The sequence below is a fragment of the Scyliorhinus canicula genome, chromosome 1 (assembly GCF_902713615.1).
Source record: "Scyliorhinus canicula chromosome 1, sScyCan1.1, whole genome shotgun sequence".
Lineage (NCBI taxonomy): Eukaryota > Metazoa > Chordata > Chondrichthyes > Carcharhiniformes > Scyliorhinidae > Scyliorhinus > Scyliorhinus canicula.
In genome coordinates this window covers 151410538-151435523 of record NC_052146.1, presented here as the reverse complement: position 1 = coordinate 151435523, position 24986 = coordinate 151410538, and positions in this window count along the sequence as shown.

The window sequence follows — 24986 nt, the reverse complement described above, 5'->3', positions numbered from 1 at the left end:
TCACTAGCTTTTGGAGCACAGCTCCTTCCTCAGTGGGTGGGTGATAGAGAATCAGCAGCCTGTTTTACATCCATTGAAATCAATGCAAATAATAACTGGAAGAGATGTAAGATGGTCTGCTGACTGGCGTTCACCTGTTTAACACTATACCACACAAAGTCAAGATCCAGCCAGTATCGTTGTCAGTCACATGGCTAATAGTGCATTTAAATTTTGAGAGATATTTGCCCTGTCATTCATACCTGGTTTTAGGAGAATGCAGAATTTTCTGAACCTTAAGCATTATTACTTGTGTTATTTTTCCTGAGTGCGTAATTACACTGGATTATTTCATCGCTTGAACAAAACTGTATAAAATCAATAAATGTCAGAACATATTCAGAAATTAAAACCTTTGAACAACATTGACATCAACCACTCTTGGGTTGAATGCAACATGGGTTTTTACGCAGACTAAATAAACTGCATGCTGGAGGGGGAAGAGTTTGAAGGTTTCTGCTATTTGGCATTTGTATTGAAATTCAAAGCATCAGTATGAAGAACGTGTTTGGTATTCTGATACAGATGAAGAGATTAGAGTGTATCTTAACCATTTATTTTCACTCACCTTTGCTAAGAGCAGCATAATTGCACTCGTTAGTTTTATCATTGCCAATTTGTGGAATGACATGGAATTTACATCACAGAAACAGACCATTCGGCCCAACTAGTTTATGCCATTGTTTGTGTTCTACATAAGCCTCCTGCTCCACCTAGCCTTAATGCCATATCCTTCTACACCTCCTATCTGTCTGTCAATCATCATATGGCCTCTTGGCAATTGCCAGTGAATGAGAAACTGTAAGACTCAGATTTATTTTGCATTGGGGACAGTTACTTAGGACTCTTATTATCACAAGGAAGAGAACATTTTGACCCCATTGGTTAGAATGGAAATCTGAGAGGTCACTGTTAAAATATAGAATCTTATTGTAGAAACAGTAAAAAATGTAATTCAATATTTTCTGCCTGATCAACTGCAGTTGCCACTCCTTTTATGTTCACATCAAATAATTGTACATGTTATTTGAAAGGTTTTCTTTTTCTGCTAAGACTGTAGTATATTTTTCCCACCATAGAAATAGGATTCTCACTGAACATATTCACTTGATGAGCTATTAGTAACTTGCCTTCTGCAGAATTTTGGGGGTGGGAGTGTCACATTCTCCATGATGCTCGACCTGTGGTGATATTCAGGGGAGGGCTAATTGGGGATCACTGTACATCTCACTACCTGCTAAATTGAAAGGGGAGGCAGTGTGGAGGAAGTCAAGCCACAGTGCTTAATTGGATTAAAAATTTCCTCTGATCTTCACCGGTAACATTAAAGGCATCACAAAGCTCGACACCTCCAGGACAAAACAACCCACTTGATTAGCACCCCATCCACCATCTTCGCCATTGGCTCCCTCTTCCACCGATGCACAGTGGCAGCAGTGTGTCTCATTTACAAGATACAACTCACAAGGCCACTTTCAAACCTGCAACCTCTACCACCTAGAAGGTCAAGGACAGCAGATGCATGGGAACATGGTCACCTGTAAGTTTGCCATCAAGCCAACACACCATCCTGACCTAAAATTAATGCCGCGCTTCAACGGACAAAAGTAAGTCCACTTTTGGGTGCGTTTGGCAGGGTGTTTCTTGGCAGCTGCAACGCCAAGTGTCACCCTGCTATTCAATGACATTTTGCTTTATTTTTGGTCTCGGGAAGTTTCTCCCTGCCAAAGCCACTGTCAGAGACATTTCCAGCTGGATCGACAGCTCGCAGATCGGGGTACCATTTTCGATGGCAGGCCCGATCCTCCCCCCTTCATCCCCCCCAAAAACAAATCTTGTCAAGGCCCCTTGAAACCTCCCCTTACTCCTCCTCCAATGGGCACCGCCTCCACCAGACCCGAAGGCAGTGCCATTTGCGCACTCTTGCAGAGCCAGGGTGATACTGCCAGGCTGGCAGTGCAAAGCTGCCCATGTGCTGGGCAGAGTACCAGGGTACTGCCTGTCCCTGACCACACAGGATTCTCTGATGACCTGTGAGACCATCCCCACCCCGCTGAGGCGCCGTTGCGCCAGGTCCATATTTGTGTGGACCAGTACTAAACAGCGCCCTGGCACGTACGGGCATGTTTGATGACTTGATGTTTTGGTATGTTACAGGGCATGTCTCAATCTTATTGAAGTAATTCAGACTTATTATCAATGGAATGTAGGGTATGGTAATCACCTTATATGATCCTTGTCACTCCACAATGTCCAATTTCATCATTCTTCTTGTGCACATTTACAATCCCACAGAAAATAATGTACACCAGAGGCCTCTTGCCTGCTCTCCTCTTCCTGGAGCACAGTAGAGAAGAACGTGTCTGCATAAAACTATCTGATTGTACTGAGAAGGAAAGACAATATTAACTTTTCCTATGCAGTTTGGAGAAGGTAATAGGATGGGAGTTATGATTTCAATGCAAGGATGATGATCCTAAAACACTCGCCCACCACCTTTCTTGCAGTGGCTAGATCGTGATATATGAGTATTCTGCCATTGAGAGTAGAAACACTCAATTAACACATGTAAATTGTACTAGTGTTATTGTAGTTGCACAGGTTTCCCAAGGATTTGGAGAAGGAGGCATCTATAGGGGAAGTTTATTTGCTCAGCCCTTGGGGTGAAAAAGGAGTCCCATGATGATAGTCATAATAAATTGCATCTATGTTCTCTGAAGTTCAGAAGAGATCTAATTGAAACACACATAATTCTGAAGTGGCTTGACTGGGTCCGCACTAAAAGGATCTTCCTCCTGGCTGGGGAGTTTCTAACACGGAATCCGGCCTCACGGTAAGCAGTCGACCATTTGGGTCTGGAATGAGGAGAAACCTCTTCGCTCAAAGGTGTGTTAATCTTTGGAATTCTCTACCCCACATGGCTATGGATGTTTCATTGTTGACTATATTTAAATCTGAGATAATCTGATTTTTGAGTCTCCGGGAAAGTCGAATTGAAGCCCAACGTCAGCCATGGTCATGGTGAATGATGGAGAAGGCTCGACAGCCCATATGATCAACTCCTGCTCCTATATGTTGTGTCGTGCATGTTCCTGAAGCAAGTTCCAGATAGTAAGTGGCTGTTTCAGCACTCCCTGTGGGTAAGCAGGAGTATGAGGCCTCCCTCGATTGGCTGCTACGCCCAGTTTAACTTCTGAATTTCTAACTCAATGACCTCCCCTCTCCTGATTGCAATCTTTCACAACCTCTTCCTCCCAATCACAGACTCTCTCCCCCTTTCTGATCATCGGCCTCCATCCCTGCTTCTGATCACTCCCTCATTTTTCCCTCTGCCCTTAACCTATCACGAGCTCCCTCCCCTCTCCAGATTGTGACCTTGCACCCTTTCTCGATTGTGGTCTCTCTTGCTTCTACCAATTATCGAGGGCCTTACACCAAGCTAAGGCCTTCTGCTGTCACCTCTCACCCATCAGGCGGGCTGCCTATTTCACTGACTGTCAGGTAAAAACGGAGCTAAAAATGTGAATGAGCTCCTGCTCTTAAGCTGGCAGGTCTTTTCCTTCCCTGGTCTTGCTGGGATTTTCCTCAAGATTTTGCCTCTCTGTAAATATTGGGACCAACACTATTGAGACATGATACACACCAGATATAACAGGCTGATAATTGATCATCGTAGGCTACCATTAGAGGTATTAGCAAACAAATACATCAGATCTCTGTTTAAAATTCTTTTGTCTGCTGTGTTGATGGTGGCTAAAATAAATGTTCAGACCTTAAATGCTCCTGAAGTCTACTGGAGATACAACTGTTGCAGGAAGTGTCAGTCGTCATTGTACAGTACTTGAGTCAGACAAAGAAAGACACAAGTGCACAGAGGAACATTGTCAAGCATAGAAATGTGATCTGAATGTTTATCAGTGAATCAGTAAATCAGCGTTACGGGCAATTTTATATCTTCATAGCTGATTATCTGCAGTAATGCTGTGGTAAACTGAAATCATTGTGTTCCGCTTGAGCAGCCCCCAGTACAATAACCTTGGAAATTATGATAAGACCAAAGGATGCATTGAACTTAAATGTAGCAGCAATGATACATTAGCCACAAGGCAGGGTAAATCATAGGCCGTTTACTCCATTAGTTATATTCCTGGCCTTTGTGTTAACTATCTTTTCTCGCTGCTAAACCTTTAAATTTTTGCCTCATATTCTGTCTTTCGTCATTGTTTTCATTACTGCCACCGGTTAATTCTCCTGTGTCTTTTCTGTCAAATCTGCGAGGTGAACCAGGAAGCCATTAGAAACCTGTTAATTTCTCATCAGACAGCTCTGCTTCTCATTTTGTTGACATACTAGTGTGACACCCCCAAGAAATCTCAACCTCCCACTCTCCATTTAACCATATCAGGCACAGAATATAATAGATATTGTTAGATTTACTTTATGCATACGGGGCACGATTCAGCAGACTTAAAACTAAGTCCGCTTTTGGGCATCTTTGCCGGGATGTTTCTTGGTGGCTGCAGCGTCGATAATCACTCCACTATTCAACGTCACTTTGATGTTATTTTTGCCCCCTGGGAGTTTCTCCACACCAAGGCCGCACTCCGAGATTTCCTGTTTAGCGAGCTGATCCCATCGGTGTAAAGAAATTTCCCCTCATTTCAATCCCAAATAGCATTTCTCTTATTTTTAAATTGTGCCCCCTGGTTCCAGATCCCCAACCAAGGGAAACATCTAAGCTGCATCTACCCTGTCTATTTATTTAAGTATTTTGTTGTTTTCCATGAGACCACCTCTCATTCTTCGAAACTATAAAGAATACAGGCCCAGTTTGTCCAATCTCTCCTCATAAGACAGTCCCACCATTCCCGGAACAGGCTTGGTGAACCTTCATTGCACTCCCCTGTGACAATAAAGTTTCTGAGGTAAGGGGACCAAAACTGCCAAAATACTCCAGTAGGCTGACAAATCCTTACCGAATGATCTGTGAGCACAAGATGGGGCCGGAGCGTGGCGACTCTCTGGGAGCTCTCCCAAACAGATCCTCTTTTTACTTATCTTATAATTGTACAATTCCTTTTAAAATTAAATTCTAAGACTAACATTATTATTAACCTTTCTCTTTTATCTTTTCTTGCAGGTTTGAAGATCCTCCGAGTCCCTTGGAGACCTTTGGACCCGACTCGACCTGACTTGGCTGCATTCCAGATGCTTCACTCGATGCCGGTGTTTATGTAGTTACATTGTGTAATTTGTGTTGCACTATATGTATTTTCTTTTTATTTTCTTTTATTTTCACGTACTTAATGATCTGTTGAGCTGCTCCAAGAAAAATACTTTTCACTGTACCTCAGTACATATGACAATGAACCAATCCAATCAGGTTTAAGGACAGGGACATTCGGTGCCATCCATTCTGAAAACTGGACCAGCTTGATTATCCACAACTTTTCCAAACTCTTTAGTTCTGCTTCAGCAGATGATACATCAGCATTGAATGTGTGGCAGCCACTTTAAGCTGTCAGTCTCATACCAATGGCAAGACAAACATGTTTTTAATCACTTACTGGGGAGAGCTCAACTGCGACAATTGGTATGCATAATTCTCAACTGTCAGGGAGGAGTGTGACCTTGTCCAGGTGGAAGGTGATATTGGACTCCCCTAGCAACTCATTGAGGACGCAGCTAGTCTCCAGCTTCAATGTGTACATACTGACTATGAATCACCTTTGATATGTGAGCTGCTTAGACTCAAACACTAAATCTCTCTCCTCTATTTGAGGTACCAGCAGGAAATGGGGGAGATGATCCAGAAGGGCATATTGCAGTCCAAGCCCTCAGCGCAATGGTGAGGAGGAACCCTTCGTATCCTCAGAGGAAGTATTTAACTGTTGTTTAGTGCACTCAAATAATCAAACCAACATTAGGGCAGATGATGCGTCCTGGTAGTTAATTAATCTCTCAAAAAACATGGAAACTTTGAAATAAATAATATCTTTGATCAAAGTGGTGCTGGGGCTTGCCAGCTACCAAAGGCAAGAAAGCCAAACAATTTAAAAAATATGTCAGGTGTTGCTCCTCATGGAATCTGGTAGCAATTCAATTGTCACAGGCATCTCTGCCGGCTCATTCCAGTGCAATGGCTTCTTCATGTGCTTCAGAGAAATCCTGGTCCTCATCCACTCCATTCCTTCAATGGCCTCCTCTTTAGAGGAGACATCTCACTCCTCCAAAACTTCTTGGGGCTCTGCTCCCAGTTTTCAAGCTGCTGCTGATGCTGGCTCTGTGTCAGTCTACACAGGGACTCTCTTCTCCTCATTTCTTTATTTGCATGATCACCAGAACCTAGGCAGCATTGCCTGCAGCCTGCATCCTCTATAACCTCTTTGGATCTTTGAATGAATCAAATGTATTAAGCATATCCTTAACAGGTTTCCCTCCATCTCCAAGCCAGCTGGCCAGTGCGAGGCCTGGCCTCCGTCCAGACATATCATCCCCAGCTTACTCCTTCCAGGTGAAGGACAAGCTGGAGGACTATAGATGGGTGTACCTCACGTTCATACATGACTGCACATGGAGACATTGTACTTTTACCGTGACGATGACAGCTGCGTGGAATCCTCCATCAGGCAATTGTCAGATTTTCCACCATTATCATTGACACTCTATAGAGAGAACGTAGTCTTGGCTTAATGGAAAGACATTATGCCCTGTCAGACATGGTCATTTAACCAGGAGTGCGGAGGTTGTCAGTGGGTATCTAACTGCTGCCCCGCAGCAATGCCCCTTAGATGAATTCACCTCCATCCCTCCTAAACTGTCTCTGACAGGTGCAGATAGTCCACACCTTCAGGAAGCAGAGAGTACCAGACCTGCGAGGGTTACTCTACTGTATCGGGAATGGAAGGTAAATGGAGTGTGAGGCTCGGGGCCCTCACTCACATTCAGGCAGCAGAGAGTATTGGGGCAGCTTTCTCCAGGCTCAGGAGCTGTTCAAGCAGCATGCTGTGTTCGAAGAAAAAATCAACAGCGACATGACAGGAAAGCGTTAAGCTGATTAGTTGGTGAGTAACTGATATTATGGACTGTATCTAAATAGCTGCACCTTAAATAACTGAAAAAAGATAATTGTTAGGGAACCAAGTTTGGAGGATAAAGGAGAGGTGAATCTGAAAGCAGAACCAGGAAATTAAAAGAGCTGATTGGGTGAGTACATTTATATATTCTATAATATGAAGGGCCCGAGTTAATACTAGTTAATATTATTTGATATAAAAGGATGCATTTAATTTGAAGGGTAAGATATGTCAGAAGAGATCCATGCTCTTCCTGCTCCATGTGGGAGGCCAGGAACTTTTCCAGATCCCTGGACTACCATGTGTGCAGGGAGTGTCTCCAGCTGCAGCTCCTGGTATCCCGAGTTTCAGAGGTAGAACCGCGGATGGGGACACTGTGGAGCATCCATGAGGCACAGATAATTATGTGTAGCATTGATAGAAAAGTGGTCACCACAGGCTCAAACGCCACAGGAAGTGTATGGGTGACCACCAGGCAGAGCAAGAGAGCTAGGCAGGCAGTGCAGGAATATCCTTTGGCCATTCCCCTGCAAACTGATATACTGCTTTGGATACTGTTGAGGGGGACGACCTCTCAGGGAAAGCAGCAACAGGCAAATTTGTTGCACCGTGGTTAGTCCTTCTGCAGATGGGAAAAGTAAAATGTAAGATAATGCAATATGTGTATATACATATATATATATATATATATATATATATATGTATATACACATATTGCATTATCTTACATTTTATACACATATTGCATTATCTTACATATATATATATATATATACGCGATTAAATTTTAAGGGGAATAGATAGATGTTTCTGTGATGCAAACAAGACTCCAGAGAGGTATGTTGCCTCCCTGGTACAAGGTCAAGGATGTCTCGGAGCAGTTACGGTACCTTCTGGAGGGGGAGGGGGAGGGTGAACATCCAGTGGTCATGGTACACATTGGTACAGATGGCTAAGGTAAAAAAGGATGAGTTCCTGAAAGCAGTATATAGGGAGTAGGAAGAAAGCTGAGAAGTTGGATCTCAAAGATAGTGATTTCAGGATTACTACCAGTGCCATGTGCTAGCCAGTAGAAATATCTGGATATATCTGAGGGGGAAGGTATCAGATTCCTGGAGGTATTGGGACTGGTTCTGGTGGAGGTGGGACCAGTACAAACTGGATGGGTCACAACTGGGCAGGACCAGGACTAACTACTTGCTGGAATGGTTGGTGAGGGTTTACACTAATATGGCAGGGGGGTGGGAACCTATGTTAGGATTTGGAGCAGGAGGAATCAAGACATAGGAGCAGAATTCGTCCACTTGGCCCATCGAGTCTGCTCAGTCATTCAATCATAGTTGATATTTCTCTCATCCCCACTCTCCTGCCTTCTTCCCATAACCCATGACCTCGTTATAATCAAGAACCTATCTAATTTTGTCTTAAAGACACTCGGTGATTTGGTCTCCACAGCCTTCTGTGGCAAAGAGTTTCACAGATTTGCCACCCATTGATTCCATCTACACCTCCCGCTGCCGGGGGAAAGCGGGCAGCATAATCAAGGATCCCTCCCACCCGGCTTACTCACTTTTCCAACTTCTTCCATCGGGCAGGAGATTCAGAAGTCTGAGAACACCCACGAACAGACTCAAAAACAGCTTCTTCCCCACTGTCACCAGACTCCTAAATGACCCTCTTATGGACTGACCTCATTAACACTACACCCATGTATGCTTCATCCGATGCCAATGCTTATGTAGTTACATTGTATATATTGTGTTGCCCTATTATGTATTCTCATGTATTTTCTTGAATTCTGTTTCATTCCCTTTTCTTCCCATGTACTGAATGATCTGTTGAGCTGCTTGCAGAAAAATACTTTTCACTGTACCTCGGTACACGTGACAATAAACAAATCCAATCCAATCCAATCCAATCCCTATGGCTGAAGAAAATTTGACTCATCTCTGTTTGAAAGGATAATCCCTTTAGTCTGAGGCTGTGCACTCTGGTTCTAGAGTTTCCTACTCGTGAAAACACCTTCTCATGTCCACTCTATCTAGGTCTCTCAGTATCCTGTAAGTTTCAATGAGATCCCCCTTCATCCTTCTGAACTCCAACGAGTGCAAACCCGGAGTCCTCAACATCTCCTCATACCACAAGCTCTTCATTCCAGGGATCATTCTTGTGAACCTCCTTTGGACCTTTTCCAAGGCCAACACATCCTTCTTTAGATATGGGACCCAAAACTGCTCACATTACTCCACATGGGGTCTGGCCAGAGCATTATACAGCCTCAGAAGTATATCCCTGGTCTTGTATTCTCGACCTCTCAACACCTAACTGCTGACTGAACCTGCACATTGACCTTAAAATAATCTTGCACCAGGATTCCTAAATCCCTTTGTGCTTCTGGTTTCCTTTGCATTTCCCCGTTTAGAAAATAGTCTATGCCCCTATTCTTCCTTCCAAAGTCATTACTGTTATATTACAATTGATAATATGTTGTATTCTTTGTCTTTTCTTCCAGAATGACCCGATATAGTGTTGCCAAAGAATATACCAATCAAAAGATTGAAACAAAACTGATTTTTTTTTAAAATTTAGAGTACCCAATTATTTTCTTTTCCAATGAAGGGGCAATTTAGCGTGGCCAGTCCACCTAACCTGCACATCTTTGGGTTGTGGGGGAGCAACCCACGCAGACATGGGGGAAATGTGCAAATTCCACACGGACAGTGACCCAGGGTCGGGATTCGAACCCAGGTCCTCAACGCCGCAGTCCCAGTGCTATCCACTGCACCCCATGCCACCCTAAAACTAATTTATTATTACACTACTAATTAAATGAAGTTTGCATACTCTACTGAGCTATAGATGATAATAAATGACAGTATTCAATATTCTATCTAGCCACTAACTACACTATGATCTAGCCTCATGCTATCTATCTCTAATTAACATTCAATCTGCTCGAAGCTCCTCCTAGTGCTTCTCACCATATTTCTCCCAGAATTCCCTGAGAGGATGTCTTAAATGCAAAGAATTAGTAACATCCTCTCGTATTTGATTTACACATAGATATAATTATTAAACCTTCACTAATCTGACTATACACATATCATTACAATTACCTCACAGCTTTCCAAATGACATTCCATCTGTCACTTCTTTGCCCACTCTCCTAGCCTGTCCAAGTCGTTCTGAAGCCCGCCTGCTTCCTCAATACTACCTGACCTTCTCCATATCTTTGTATCATCTGCAAACATAGCAACAATGCCCTCAGTTCCTTCTTCCAGATTGTTGATGTATATTGTGAAAATTTGTGGTGGAACACCGGCTGCCGTCCTGAAAAAGACCCGTTTAAACCCACTCCCTGCCTTCTGCCATCAGCCAGTCCTCTATCCATGCCAGTATCTTATCCTTAACACCATGGGCTCTTAACTTATTTAACAGACTCAATTCGGACACCTTGTCAAAGGTCTTCCGGAAATCTAAACAGATCATGTCCACAGGTTCTCTTTTGTCTAACTTCCTTGTCACCTCCTCAAAGAACTCTAACAGATTTGTCAGACATGACCCGCCCCCCCACCCCTGACAAAGCCATGCTGACTCAGTCCTATTTTATCATGCACTTCCAAGTACTTCAAAATCTGATCTTTAATAATGAACTCTAAAATCTTACCAATGACCGAAGTCAGGCTAACCGGCCTATAATTTCCCGCATTCTGCCTCGCTCCCTTCTTAAACAGGGGTGTTACATTAGCCATTTTACAGTCCCTTGGGACTGACCCTGCCTCCAGTGATTCCTGAAGGATCGCCACCAATGCCTCCACAATCACCTCAGCTATCTCTTTTAGAACCCTGGGGTGTAGTCCATCTGGCCCAGGTGATTTACTCCCCAGATTCTTCTCCATAGTGATGCCAGTACACTCACCCCGGCCCCCTGATTCTCCTGGAGTTTTGGCATCCCACTGGTGTCTTCCACCATGAAGACTGATGCAAAGTAACTGCTTAGTTCCTGCAGCATTTGTTTGTTTTTGCGTGCCCCTTCACTCGGCTCTAAAGAGGAGTTATTAACACCTCCCACCCACTTTGAGACCCCTCCTGTTTTGCTTCCTATCAATAGCCTTTTGAACTGTGTTATTACTTTCAGGGCTGTAAGATTGTTCTAATATAATTAATGAGTTCTTCTAGCGCGTTCCAACCAACCCTGTCACCCACCAAGTTCCACCCATCTCTTTCTCCATAATCACTGCCTCCTATTTCCTTTGCCCTTGTCACCATTCAGTTTCCACCCATTATCCTTCACGCCACTATTATATATTCCTGTTCTCCCCCTGATCCCTTCAATATTGAAGCCCCATGGCCCTGGTGAACCTGACACCTCATGTTCTCAGGGCTTCAGAGGCCCCTCTTCCCCATGAGACTGTCTTTTACTTCATCATGTGACTTGAACTTCCACTATGCTGGACCCAGCTGCCTCCCCCGAATGTGACTCTGCTCACTGAGCTCCAGCACTATACTTCAAATACCCAGGACTAAATGCATTAAATCATGGGGCCATATAATTTTGACACATTTCTCTAAGACTGTCACGACCCATAGAGGCCTTCCCTGCCCAATTTGTCAAGGTGTTCAGTTACCCTATCCCTGATAATAGATTCCAGCAATTTCCCTACCACAAATATTCGGCTAACCAGTCTGTAATTCCCTGGTATCCCCTTTTCATCGTTCTTAAAAAGTTGAGTGACATGTGCAATTTTCTGATCCAGACGGACTACTCCTGAATCTAGGGAATTCTGGAAGATTATAGTTAGTGCATCTACAATGTGCTCTCCTACTTCCTCTAACACCCTCAGATGGAAACCGTCAGATCTTGGGTCTTTAGCATTCTTTAGTTCCATTAATTTCCTAGTTACTGATGCTGTACTTGCGTTAATTGTATTAAGTCCTTGTCCTCCATCGACTATTAAGTTTTTCGGGAATTACGGCAAGTTAGTCTCCTTTTCTACTGTAAACACTGAGGCCAAGTAATTGTTCAACATGTCTGTCATTTCCCCATTGTCACTGACAATATCTATAATTTCAGCTTTTCGTGGGTCTACATTGCTCTTCACCATCCACTTTCCATTTATATAACTATAATATTTATTCTTATTGATTTTGATGTTGCTTGCAATTTTCCTTCCATAATACCGTTTAGTAGCTCTTATTTATGTTACCCTTTTGCCGGTCTTGATAGTTATTCCAATTGTCCGGATCTGTGCTATGTCATGCATTTTTGTAAGTCCTTTATTTAGTTTTATGCTGTCCCGAAACCTCTTTTGTTGTTCATGGCTGTTTTTTTTTGTGAAATGGAGCCTTTTCCCCTCAGGGGTATATATTCACTCTGTATCTCGTTAAATGTTTCTTTAAATATTCTCCACTGATCTTCAGTCATTTGACCCTTTCACAGAGCTTTCTAGTTTACCGCGGACAGTCTCTGTCTCATCCTGTTAAACATGATGTGGAGATGCCGGCGTTGGACTGGGGTGAGCACAGTAAGAAGTCTTACAACACCAGGTTAAAGTCCAACAGGTTTGATTCAAACACGAGCTTTCGGAGCGCAGCTCCTTCCTCAGGTGAATGGCGAGGTATGTTCCAGAAACATTTATATAGACAAAGTCAGAGATGCTGGGCAATGCTTGGAATGCGAGCATTTGCAGGTAATCAAATCATTACAGATCCAGGGAGAGGGATAATCACAGGTTAAAGAGGTGTAAATTGTCTCAAGCCCGAACAGTTGGTAGGATTTTGCAAGTCCAGACCTGATGGTGGGGGGTGGATGTAATGCGACATGAATCCAAGATCCCTGTTGAGGCCGCACTCATGCGTGCGGAACTTAGCTATAAGTTTTTGCTCGGCAATTCTGCGTTGTCGCATGTCCTGAAGACCGCCTTGGAGAACGCTTATCCGGAGATCAGAGGCTGAATGCCCTTGACTGCTGAAGTGTTCCCCAACTGGAAGGGAACATTCCTGCCTGGTGATTGTTGCACGATGCCCGTTCATTCGTTGTCGCAGTGTCTGCATGGTCTCGCCAATGTACCACGCTTCGGGACATCCTTTCCTGCAGCGTATGAGGTAGACTACATTGGTTGAGTCGCACGAGTATGTGCCCCGTACCTGGTGGGTGGTGTTACCACGTGTAATGGTGGTATCCATGTCACTGATCTGGCATGTCTTGCAGAGATTGCCCTGGCAGGGTTGTGTGGTGTTGTGGTCGCTGTTCTGAAGGCTGGGTAATTTGCTGCAAACAATCGTTTGTTTGAGGTTGCGCGGTTGTTTGAAGGCCAGTAGTGGGGGTGTGGGGATGACCTTGGCAAGATGTTCATCTTCATTGATGATGTGTTGAAGGCTGCGAAGAAGATGTCGTAGTTTCTCCGCCCCAGGAAAGTACTGGACGACGAAGGGTACTCTGTCAGTGGTGTCCCGTGTGTGTCTTCTGAGGAGGTCGGGGAACACTTCCAGTAGGGGAACACTTCAGCAGTCAAGGGCATTCAGCCTCTGATATCCGTGTAAGCGATCTCCAAGGTGGTCTTCAGGACACGCGACAACGCAGAATTGCCGAGTAAAAACGTATAGCTAAGTTCCGCACGCATGAGTGCGGCCTCAACAGGGATCTTGGATTCATGTCGCATTACATCCACCCCCCACCATCAGGCCTGGACTTGCAAAATCCTACCAACTGTCCTGGCTTGAGACAATTTACACCTCTTTAACCTGTGATTATCCCTCTCCCTGGATCTGTAATGATTTGATTACCTGCAAATGCTCGCATTCCAAGCATTGTCCAGCATCTCTGACTTTGCCTATATAAATGTTTCTGGAACATACCTCGCCATTCACCTGAGGAAGGAGCTGCGCTCCGAAAGCTCGTGTTTGAATCAAACCTGTTGGGACTTTAACCTGGTGTTGTAAGACTTCTTACTGTGCTCATCCTGTTAAAGTCAGCCTTACCCAAGTCTAAAATTCTGGTATCTGAATTGTGCTTTTCACTTTCAAACATTACACTTGAATTCAATCATGTTGTGATCACTATTTGATGGATGTTCACACAGAGTTAGGTTACTAATTAAATTTGGCTCATTACTCATAACTAAATCTAATATTGTCGGTCTCTTCTTGCATCCAGAACATATTGCCGCAGGAAATTATCCCAGACACATTCCAGAAATACACTGCCATTCTGACAGGTGCTTGCCTGTCTCTCCCAATCTATGTGCAAGTTAAATCCCCCATTAATGCTACTCTGCCTTTGCTACACACTTGCCTAATGTCTGCATTTATACAATCAAATACCTCAGAACTGCTACCAGAGGGGCGATACACAATGCCCATTATAGTCTTAGATCATTCTTTTGTACCTCAGTTTCACCCACATGGTCTCCACTGGATGCTTTGCCCTCGTTATATCCTCCCTCAGCATTGAGGTGATAGTATTACTAATCAGATAAGAAGGGCTTAGAGACATCTCATGATCCTCAGCCGTGGACTAGTTGATAGTTTCACTGGTGAGGCTTTTACTCTCGGAGAGGCGATGTGCCATGGAAATTTCCAATGGCACCGGTGCATCCCACCTTTGTTTGGGGTGAGCTCTGCTGGTCTCCTGTTTCCTCTGCTGTGGGGCTACGCTTCTGAGGAATGCAGGGAGGAGTGCCAGCACCTGGTGGGCCAGCGATTGGGCATGGTCATGTCCATCCCTTTGATAAAACTGGTGGGGCATGAGCATGTCCAGAAGGGTTGGGTGGGTTGTCACATGACCAGAAGCCCTCATAGCATTTGTCAGCAGTCTGGAAAGCCAAGAACCCGTATGTTGCAGCTAGGAGACAGGTTTAAATGAATTTATCACTGCAATGGGGGTCTCAGCCAGGCACCTGATCCTGAGGGGGACACCCTGAGTCCACACACTTACCACCAAGTCATCCCCACCCCCCCCTGCCATTCCCTGAAGCCCAGGCTTACAACCCCCAGCAAGCCCGAAAGGTTTCAATAGTTTGCTTACCTCCTCAATGGCCTTGGCACCTGGGCCTCACTTTGAGTGGAACATTGGATCACTCCAGATCACTGGTTGATTCTTCCTGTTGGAGTTGAGACCCGATGTCAGGCTGATTACTGGCAGATTTTTTGTGCGGCAGAACCAAGGGGTAGTGGCAGGAGGTGCTGCCCAGGAGTTTGCACATTCTTTCTGTGTCTGCGTGGGTTTCCTCCTGGTGCTCCGTTTTCCTCCCACAGTACAAAGATGTGCACTTTAGGTGGATTTGCCATACTAAATTGCACCTGGGTGAGGTTAAGGCGATAGGGCGGGGGAGTGGGACTAGGTAGGGTGATCTTTCAGAGGGTCGGTGTGGACCCAATGGGCCAAGTGGCCTCCTTTTGCACGGTGGGGATTAGAACAAAGAACAAAGAAAAGGACAGCACCGGAACAGGCCCTTCGGCCCTCCAAGTCCGTGCCGACCATGCTGCCCGACTAAACTACAATCTTCTACACTTCCTGAGTCCATATCCCTCTTTTCCCATCTCATTCATGTATTTGTCAAGATGCCCCTTAAACATCACTATCGTCCCTGCTTCCACCACCTCCTCCGGCAGCAAGTTCCAGGCACCCACTACCCTCTGTGTAAAAAATTTGCCTCGTACATCTACTCTAAACCTTGCCCCTCGCACATTAAACCTATGCCCCCTAGTAATTGACCCATCTACCCTGGGGGAAAGCCTCTGACTATCCACTATGTCTATGCCCCTCATAATTTTGTAGACCTCTATCAGGTCGCCCCTCAACCTGCGTCATTCCAGTGAGAACAAACCGAGTTTATTCAACCGCTCCTCATAGCTAATGCCCTCCATACAAGGCAACATCCTGGTAAATCTCTTCTGCACCCTCTCTAATGCCTCCAGATCCTTCTGGTAGTGTGGCGACCAGAATTACACACTATACTGTGGCCTAACTCAGGTTCTATACAGCTGCAACATGACTTGCCAATTCTTATACTCAATGCCCCGGCCAATGAAGGCAAACATGCCATATGCCTTCTTGACTACTTTCTCCACCTGTGTTGCCCTTTTCAGTGACCTGTGGACCTGTACACCTAGATCTCTCTGACTTTTAATACTCTTGAGGGTTCTACCATTCACTGTATATTCCCTACCTGCATTAGACCTTCCAAAATGCATTACCTCACATTTGTCCAGATTAAACTCCATCTGCTATCTCTCCGCCCAAGTGTCCAAACGATCTAAATCCTGCTGTATCCTCTGACAGTCCTCATCACTATCAGCAATTCCACCAACCTTTGTGCATCTGCAAACTTACTAATCAGACCAGTTACATTTTCCTCCAAATCATTTATATATACTACGAACAGCAAAGGTCCCAGTACTGATCCCTGCGGAACACCACTAGTCACAGCCCTCCAATTAGAAAAACACCCTTCCATTGCTACTCTCTGCCTTCTATGACCTAGCCAGTTCTGTATTCACCTTGCCAGCTCACCCCTGATCGCGTGTGACTTCACCTTTTGTGCCAGTCTACCATGAGGGACTTTGTCAAAGGCCTTACTGAATTCCATATAGACAACATCCACTGCCCTACCTGCATCAATCATCTTTGGGACCTCTTCGAAAAACTCTATCAAGTTAGTGAGACACGACCTCTCGTTCATAAAACCATGCTGCCTCTCAATACGTCCATTTGCTTCCAAATGGGAGTAGACCCTGTCTCGTAGAATTCTCTCCAATAATTTCCCTTCCACTGACGTTAGGCTCACTGGCCTGTAGTTCCCTGGATTATGCTTGCTACCCTTCTTAAACAAAGGGACAACATTGGCTATTCTCCAGTCCTCCGGGACATCACCTGAAGACAGTGAGGATCCAAAGATTTTTGTCAAGGCCTCAGCAATTTCCTCTCTAGCCTCCTTCAGTATTCTGGGGTAGATCCCATCAGGCCCTGGGGACTAATCTACCTTAATATTTTTCAAGAAGCCCAACACCTCGTCTTTTTGGATCTCGATGTGATCCAGGCTATCTACACACCCTTCTCCAGACTCAACATCCACCAATTCCTTCTCTTTGGTGAATACTGATGCAAAGTATTCATTTAGTACCTTGCCCATTTCCTCTGGCTCCACACGTAGATTCCCTTGCCTATCCTTCAGTGGGCCAACCCTTTCCCTGGCTACCCTCTTGCTTTTTATGTACGTGTAAAAAGCCTTGGGATTTTCCTTAACCCTATTTGCCAATGACTTTTTGTGACCCCTTCTAGCCCTCCTGACTCCTTGCTTAAGTTCCTTCCTACTTTCCTTATATTCCACATATGCTTCGTCTGTTCCCAGCCTTCTCGCCCTGACAAATGCCTCCTTTTTCTTTCTGACGAGGCCTACAATATCTCTCGTTATCCAAGGTTCCTGAAATTTGCCGTTTTTATCCTTCTTCCTCACAGGAACATGCTGGTTCTGAATTCCTTTCAACTGACACTTGAAAGCCTCCCACATGTCAGATGTTGATTTACCCTCAACATAAGTTCCCCCCTAATATTGTTGTAATTAGCCTTTTCCCAATTCAGCACATTCACCCTAGGACCACTCTTATCCTTGTCCACCAGCACTTTAAAACTTACTGAATTGTGATCACTGTTCCCGAAATGCTCCCCGACTGAAACTTCTACTACCTGGCCGGGCTCATTCCCCAATACCAGGTTCAGTATAGGCCCTTCCCTAGTTGGACTGTCTACATATTGTGTTAAGATTCTATAATTATACATAGATCCGGAGGACATGCATGTAATAGTGTATGTTACTACAGCAATTTGGTGCCTTGGGGAGCTGGGTGGTTCAGTTAGCTGGAGGGCCAAAGTGAACCAGATTGTTGTCAACAACATGGGGTTTGATATCGCATTCCACCTGGGGTGGATTTGGGACTAGCTTCCTTGCCCTGCCCACAGTGGAGGTTGTAGCGCTATGGGATGGACCTGACTTTCGCCGGCCAGTGCGAGTTGATGCATGCGCAGGAGTGCCAGTGTGTTCCCAGAGCCGCTGGCGTGATTCCTGCGCATGCGCTGGGGGTTTCTTCGCCGTGCCGGCCATGGTGGAGCTTTGCACAGGCCGGCGCGGAGGGAAAGAGTGCGCTCCCGGCACAGGCCTGCCCGAAGATCGGTGGGCCCCAATCGCGGGCCAGGCCACCGCGGGGGGCCCTCTAGGGCTGGATCCCCCCGCACTCCTTGGGGACTCCGCAGGCTGCCCTCAGCGTCAGGTCCCACCGGTACGGACCTGGTCTAATCGATGCCGGCGGGACTGGCCGGAAACGGGTGGCCGCTCGGCCCATCGGGGACCGGAAAATCGCCGGAGGGGCCACTGCCAATGGCCCCTGACTGGCGCGGCGTGATCCCCGCCCCCACCAAAAAAACGGCGCCAGCTTCGGAGCGGCGGGGCAGCATTCACGCTGCCACCCCTTGCCGATTCTCCGACCTGGCGGAGGGTCGGAGTATCATTTGTACTTTATTGCGATTGCTGAGGGACAACAATTGGTCAGGGCACTGAACTGCCCCTCCAGTCTGCTGCTCAGGTCTCTGATTTGGGATTTACACCACAACCGTGTGACTCTGAGGCTGCCACGGAACTGAGCCATACTACTTGGCACATAGTTGCTGATGCACATCAGGTGGGCACAGGAACGTCCAGGCGAGACAGCAGTCGGATGTCTGCTGGATCCCGGAGCACAGGGCCCCGACAGCATGGTGAGAATAGTGACCAAGGCCATTTTGGACGGCCCCCTAACAAAGGGAAATCCGGAATGGAGGGGTGCATCCACCAGGTAAATATGGTTGATCCCGCAGGAAGAGGGGGGACAAAAAAACCCAAACAGGATTATCGCCTGGAATGTAAGGGGACATAACGGCCCAGTGGAAAGATCCAGGGTTCGCCAATTTGAGAAGTTTGAAAGCCGACAATCTTCCTGCAAGAGATATACCTGAGGGAGAAGGAACAACTGCAGGTAAGGAAGGGCTGGGTGGCACAGGAATATGAGATGAGTGCTAGGGGGGTAGCAATGCTGATTAGCAAGAGGACAATAATTATTGCAAGATGGACTGTTACGGACCCAGGGGGACGGTACGTCATGTTCAGCGGTGTCCTGGACGGGGCACCGGTAGTCCTGTAAACGTGTACACGCCCAACTGGGACAAGATGGTCTTCCTAAAAAAGAACAGAGTGGAAATCCATGACATGACACACACACCGACTGATCACAGGGGGCGACTTCAACTACGTACTGGACCCACTGACGGATCGATCAAGCCCCAAAATGCGGAGAAAGACAGGCGTGGCTAGGGAACTGGGAACTTTTATGGAGCAGATGGGAGCAGTGGGCCCATGATGTTTCCTACACCCCGGTGAGAAGGAATTCTCATTTTATTCACCGTTACACAAGGTATACACCTGTATTGACTTCTTTGCAGTGTGGAAATCGGTGCTTCCACAAATAGCCAGACCGGAATACTCCGCAATTGTCTTCTCCGACCACGTTACACATTGCATGGATGTGATGTTGGAGACAGGCGTGGCCAATGCCCCACGTGGAGGTTGGTAACAGACCTTTTGGCCGACAAGGGACAATTCGCGCTGCACCGTATTTCTGGTGCGACGCACCCCCGGGATTCTCCGTCTCGCCAGCCGGCCAATGGGGCTTCAGGAAAGCCCCGGGCTGTCGGCGCAATAGAGAATCCCAACAGCGGAGAATCCAGCCCAATGTCTTCTGTCAGAAAGCATCACCGGCCACAGGTGATTACATCACGAACAACTGGAATGGGGGAGTCTCACCAACTGGAAGGCAGTGATTAGGGGAGGGATTATAGCCTAAAAGGCTCGGACAGGCAGGGAAGCGAGGGCGGCCAGGCAGCAATCTGGAGGTCGAAGGAAAGTACTCCCAGGCCCCGACCGGAGAGCTTCTGGTGGAAAGGGAAAAGCTATAAATGGAATTTAACCTGCTATACACCAGTAAAATAGTGCACCAACTCCGCCAGACACGGGGGACGTTCTACGAACACGGAGACAAGGCTACCCACCTGTTGGCTCACCAGCTGAGAAAGCAGGCAGCCACGAGAGAAATAGTGCAGGTGAAAGCTAGCAGAGGCGGACTGGTAGCTGAACCAAAAAAGGGCAACCAAGCATTTGAGGCCTTCTACCGGGAACTGTATACCTTTGGGCCCCCTGCCTAGGACGCAGGGATGAAACGATTCCTCGATGGACTGGACATGCCAGCCATGGGAGACGATAGACGTAGGAAGCTGGAAGCATCAATAGAACTGGGAGAGGTCATGGAGAGCATAAGCTCCATGCAGACGGAGAAGGCGCTGGGACCCGATGAATTCCCAGCGGACCTCTACAAAACATTCACACCAAACCCTGGCCCCACACCTACGGAAAAGTTTGCAGATTCGCTAGAGAGGGGCACCCTGCCTCCAACGCTAACACAACATCGCTGATGCTCAAGAAAGGCAAAGACCTGACGGACTACGGATCATATAGACCCATTTCGCTGCTCAATGCAGATACAAAGATACTCACAAAAGTCCTAGCTAAGAGACTGGAGAACGTCCCAGAGGTGGTCGCAGAGAATCAGACAGACCTTTCAAGGGTAGACAGCTAACTGTGAACATCAGGTGGCTGCTGCATGTAATAATGATCCCATCTGGGGAGAGAACACCAGAGGTGATTGTCTCCCTGGATGCAGAACAGGCCTTCGACAGAGTTGAATGGAAGTACCTCATTGAGGTACTGGAGCGGATTGGGCTCGGGATGGGGTTCACTTCGTGGGTTAAACTCCTGTACAGCGCCCCCAAGGCGAGCGTTCGGACCGACATCACCAGCTCTGAATACTTCCAGTTGCACAGAGGCACGAGGCAGGGATGCCCACTGTCCCCAGTCTTGTTCGCCCTGGCAATTGAACACCTTGTGATCGCTCTGTAAGACCTCAAAGGGAATCAAAGAGGAGGCAGAGAGCACAGAGTTTCATTCCATGTGGATGATCTGCTCCTCTACATCTCGAAACCATGGAACAGCACAAAAGTAATCATGACGTTCCTGGAAGAGTTTGGGCCTTCCCGGGCTACAAACTCAAACTGGGCAAGAGCGAGGTATTTCTGGGAGGGACAGAGTTGGGAGGTCTACCATTCAAACTAACCCGAAGTAAATTCCGCTACCTGGGTATCCAGATGTACGATAACTAGACACAGATCCACAAATAGAACCTTACCAGTCTGGCGGAGGAAGTTAAAAAGGACCTGCAGAGATAGGATGAACTCCCGCTTTCCCTGGTGGGGAGGGTGCAGACGAACAAGATGAACTTGCTGCCAAGGTTCCTTTTCCTGTTCAAGTACAGACCGATTTTATTCCCCAAGGCCTTTTTTCAAGGCATAGACAAAATGATCATGGTGTTTTTGGGTGTGTGGGGGAAATCCCAAGGATCCCCAAGACTACACTCAAAGGAGAAGGAACATGGGTGGCCTGGCCCTTCTGAAACTGCAATACTACCATAGGGCAGCCACAGCCGAGAGGGCAAGTGGATGGATATGAGAACCAAGTACAGACTGGATAGGGCTGGAGAGGTCCTCCTGCAGGGCGATAACACTCTGGGCCCTCACCACGGCAGCAGCCCCCCCCCCCCCCCCCCTGCCCCCCCCCCCCCCCCACACCCCCCCCTCCCCCCCCCCCCCCCCCCCGCCCACCCTGGCAAAGTACACATCCAGCCCAGGGTGGTAGCCACATTGAGGACATGGAAGCAAATGAGACAACATTTCAATTTAACCGATTAGTCCTTCCTGGCCCCATCTGTGGTAACCACAAATTCCCGCCAGTCATGCATTTAAGAAGTGGAGTCAGGACAGGAGACCGGCTGAAGACCTGACACCGTGGATCTAATGTGGTCCTGCCTGTCGGGAAACTAGCGTGGCGGCTGCGGATTCAGTCCACGGCAGCCCTGGTCGGGCGGGGCCAATCGGAGGGCAGGGGGGGCCTTTTACATAGCCGTAAAATGTTTGTGCAGGCGGACAGGGTTAGGTGCGCGGCCGAATGGAGGGTCTATTTCAGGATCCAGCTCCGCGGTCCGAGTCCACCATGGAGCACGGCGGGCCGCTGGAGGCCACTGTCATGCGCATGAGTGGCCTCCGACCCAGATGTACGAGGGCCCGTATCTGCAGCAAAAGCTGCTAGATTGACACTGCGTCCCTGCAGGGCTTTGAACATGTGACCCTTTCACGTCAGTTTTTCTGGCGTGAAAGTCCACAGCCAGCGTGGGGACATAGTCCCAATAATGGAGAATCCAGCCCATTATGAGAAAGAGCAGACAAAGCCTCAATTTTATGCAGCACTCCCTCTGGAGTGCCAGCTATACTTTTGTGCTCAGGTTTCTGGACTGGGTTGGAATCCACAATCTTCTGACTCAACCAGAAGAGTGTTACGATGCCACAGCTGCCACATTTGAGTAAAAAGGAACTCTATTGGTTGATGAATTAATGGCTAAAAATCATGGGCTGGATTCTCCATTATTGGGACCATGTCCCCACACCAGTGTCAGAACGGTGGAGTTTCATGCCAGAAAAACTGGCATCAAAGGGACACGAATTCCCAGCCCTGCAGGGGGCCAGCAGGGATCCTGAGTAGATCTCGCAGCTTTTGCTGCAGTTACGGGTCCCCGCACTTCCGGCCACGACATGCTTCATGGCGGACTCAGACTACGGAGCTAGACACAAAAAACAGACCCCCCCCCCCCAATCGGCCGCGCGCCCGACCCATAATCCCCGCACAAGCATTCGCCAGCCACCTATTAAGCTCCCCCTTGCCTCCGATCGCACCACCCCCAACCAGGGCGGCAACGGACTGAGTCCACAGCTGCCACGCGAGTATCCCGACTGGCTGGAGCGCATTAGTTCTACGCCGTCAGGACTTCTTACATTCGGGGGCGCCGCAGAATCGGTGAACCGGTGCCGGCCCCGATTTCTTGCGGGAACATGGATTCTCCACCCCCGCACTGGCCGCGATTTTGAGCTGAGGGTGCAGAGAATCCAGCCCCATAAATTCAAGTTCATCAAAAAATAATTAAAAGTTAAATTGAGAGATTATGTTTTTACTCAGAGAGTTGTTGGGGCAAGAAATGGTTTATCAGGCAAAGTAGTGTGGAAACACTTTAACATTTAAACATTTTTGGAAGCGAATAAATATTTGAAAGAGGATATAAACTGGAAACAGTGATGGGGGCGGGATTCTCCAGTCGCTGACGCCAAAATCGCGTTTGGGTGTCGGCTGGAGAATCAACCTTTGCGCCAAAATCGGGGGCGACGATGCTCCACTCCCTCCAAAGTAGCGTGCCCTAGGTGTACACCTCGCGCCGTATTGACGGCCTCAGGACGCTGCCTGAGGCCCTCCCCCTGTCACTCCGCCCCCGACCATCCGAGTTCCCGACGGCATGGATCACTCGTGCTATTACTTGTTGGGAACTCGGTGTGGCAGCTGTGGACTCAGCCCAGCGCCACCACGGTCGGGGGAGAGCCGATCCGCGGGCAGTGGGAACTTTGGCAGGGGATAGGAGCACTGTTGGGGGTGGTCCGGGGGTCGCGGGCCAGCCAAATGGGGGGCACTTTTTGCCAGGCCGAGTCCGCGCACGGCCGGCGCCACGTTGTACGGCGCGGCTGCTGCAGGCCGCCGCCATGCGCATGCGCGGCCACGGACACAGCAATTCTCTGGCCGTATCAGCAGCTAGAGCTGGGTGCACTATGCTACCTGCCTGCTAGCCCACCACCAAACGGAGGATCAGTAGCTGTTCTGCGCCAAATTTTTGGTCGTAAAAGGCCACCATTCCCATGCCGTCGTCAGGACATAGCCTGAAAATCAGAGAATCCAGCCCAAGATTTTCAGAGAACCAGCACAGATGCATTTGATCAAATCTCTGTGCACTAAAGTTTTATAAATTCCATTTCAAATCATGAAGTCTTAAGTTTTAATGCCAATTTACTGATGAGACATAATTGATCACTTGAACTTTGTTTCAGTGTAGGCTTAATTTTTTCTGGGTTGAGATAGATTCTACATGACTGAAGTTTTGAAGTGGGTGTACATGGTGTCAATAGTAGTGTAGGCGCATTTTGCATTACTCACGTGGACAGGAAGGTCTCTTTATGTTTTCTCCAGTTTTCTATTCAAATATGGTTGTGTTGTTCCTGGGTTTGGAATAAGTTGCATGTGAAAGACTGGGATGGGGAGATGGCTGGGTAATGGATTGAAGGATTCTGGGTAGGTGCCCAATTGGGCAGCCTACAGTTCCTTCAACGGAAATGGTAATTCTCTGACAGTACATGTGCTAACAACAGTTTCTAGGGTCAGTGAAAGACTGCTGCCTGTTCTGAGAAATTCCCAAGGTCTTACATACAAACTTACAAATTAGCAGCAGGAGTAGGCTATTCACCCCCCTCACTGAGCCTCTTCCACCATTCAATAAGACCATGGCTGATCAGATTGTGATGTCAACTCCATAGTCCACCTACTCGGTGATAACCTTTGACACCCTTGTCAATCAATAATCCATCTACCCTTGCCTTAAAAAATAACCTGAGGAAAGAGCAGTCCCCCGAAAGCTAGTGATTCAAAACAAACCTGTTGGACTTTAACCTGGTGTTGTAAGGCTTCTTATTTAAAAAATAAGTATTGACCCTAGAGGATGATTTTGGTGAGGAGTGTTGCCATCCTTTGCAGTGCAGCACACTTTCCTCAGGATATAATGGTCAGTGCCTGCAAAGGTAGAAGTGGCTACTGGAGTGAGGAGTTCAACCTGAAAGATCTAAGAGGGTTTCTCCATGACTTATTG